The sequence below is a fragment of the Salvia hispanica genome, chromosome 3, assembly GCF_029641045.1.
Source record: "Salvia hispanica isolate PSC_SH4W2 chromosome 3, Shi_PSC_v1, whole genome shotgun sequence".
NCBI lineage: Eukaryota > Viridiplantae > Streptophyta > Magnoliopsida > Lamiales > Lamiaceae > Salvia > Salvia hispanica.
Window position 1 is genome coordinate 46,544,489 of NC_142694.1, and position 1,892 is coordinate 46,546,380.

General features: G+C 28.1%; 1 long non-coding RNA gene across 1 annotated transcript; it reads right to left on the reverse strand.

Annotated features, from left to right (window-relative positions):
- Positions 1 to 740: 740 nt before the first annotated feature.
- LOC125211743 (uncharacterized) lies at positions 741 to 1,249 on the reverse strand. The gene is made up of 2 exons (XR_007174562.2): positions 1,153 to 1,249; positions 741 to 1,028 (listed from the first exon to the last, which is right to left on the reverse strand). It is a non-coding gene; the product is annotated as an uncharacterized LOC125211743 (long non-coding RNA).
- Between the last annotated feature and the right edge of the window lie 643 nt (positions 1,250 to 1,892).

A 1,892-nucleotide genomic window follows, 5' to 3' on the forward strand; every position in this document is an offset into this window, starting at 1 on the left:
CATATATCCCGAGAATCATATTGTTTCCACTATGGATTTTGCATTAATTCTAAACGCAATACATACAAATTATTGTATCACTCCTATTACATTAATAGAATAGTAGTGTTACAGGTCCACTACATTTTAGTGCATAATTGATCAAATCTCAACCAAATCAGAAATGGAAGATTGAGATTGAGTGTTAAAATTTGTAGATTTGAAAACATGGAGTTCACTATAATGACGTTATATAGCTAGTCAAGATAGATTATATCGTGCAATTCTAGAATCATAACATAATTATGTGAGCAAGAGCTCGTGAGCATCGTTTTTGTTTCATACTTTCATATGCTCTATCTTAATAATATTATGTGTTTGTTTATATTTATCATGTTAATTTTACTTTACATATATAATATTGTTTACCAACAATCTTTTTCTTTGCAAACCAATAATATATAAAGAAAATTAAATACTAAACATAATGACTACATTTACTAAATTCAACACTATAAAATGAGTACGATTGTTAATTTGTAGAGATTGATTTACTTAAATTACCTACCGAATTACGGAACATTTTTGTTCATTTCAAAAGTTCCCAAGTTTGGTTCATTAATAACATGTGTGTCAAAACTCAATAGATAATATGTTTTGCTAAATTCATTTAACCGATCACGTTCATCTTTAACTTAAAATCATAAAAGAATTAGTTTCGCTAATTGACATCGATTTTGATAATAATATTAGGGCACAACTTAACAAGATCAATTTTATTAGAATGAAATGTAATAAAAAGTGGCTTTGGTAACAATATCCCTTTATAACATTTTAAGGATATTATATACGCACGTTTTTATTCATTCAACAATTGTATCGACACCCACAAACTTGTCTTATCGTATTACAACGTCCTGTGCCACTTAATCCACGTTGTCTTCGACAATCCATTTGACATTTATATTCATTACACAATTCTCCATTTGAAGGGAGTTCTTCGTCACATCTACCTCCCACCTTCATATTTTGGCTTTCTGCGCAAATAACTGCAAAATATATATGTCAAGAAAAAATTAATTTCAAAATATATTTCTAAAATATTCTCCAAAATGATTTGAAATTTAGAGAAAAAAGTAAATATGTTGTGAGATTGAGATTGAAAAGTATTACATGAACAGATGATAAGCATAAGGAGAAGAGCTGCGGGAATTGAACGCTTCATTTCTGATTTCATTTGTTGTGATATGAAGTGAAATGATATGAATGTGGGAAACTAAAACCATTTTGTTCTATATATATAGGGTAGAAATGATCCGAAAATGAGGGACTTTTTGTTATATATTAATGAAGGTGATTTCCGTTTCAAAAAGTAAATACATTAATAAAGTTGAAGTTTCATTATTATAGGAGTACCCCCTTCTTCTCATTTTAGCAATCCCGTTGACTTTTCTGCATTCATTTTATAAAAATGATAGTAATAAATAGTTAAAGTGAAGTAAGAAAGTCTTCTCTATATTATTCTCTCTTATTTTACCATGTCTCCACTTTAACTATTTATTACTATCATTTTTATAAAACGGGTGCAGAAAAGTCAATGGAACTGCTAAAATGGGACGAAGGGAGTACTCCTATAATAATGAAACTTCAACTTCGTTAATGTATTTACTTTTTGAAACAGAAATCACCTTCATTAATATATAACAAAAAGTCCTTCTCTACATTATTCTCTCTTACTTTATCATTTCTCCACTTTAATTATTTATTTTCATTTTTATAAAATGAGTGCAAAAATATCAACGGGGCTGCTAAAGTGTGAAGAAGGGAATATATGATAAGAAATTATTTCTTAAACATTATATTGTGATGTCATCTTTTCCATAAAGATAAAAATAATCCTAAAACAAGTAATT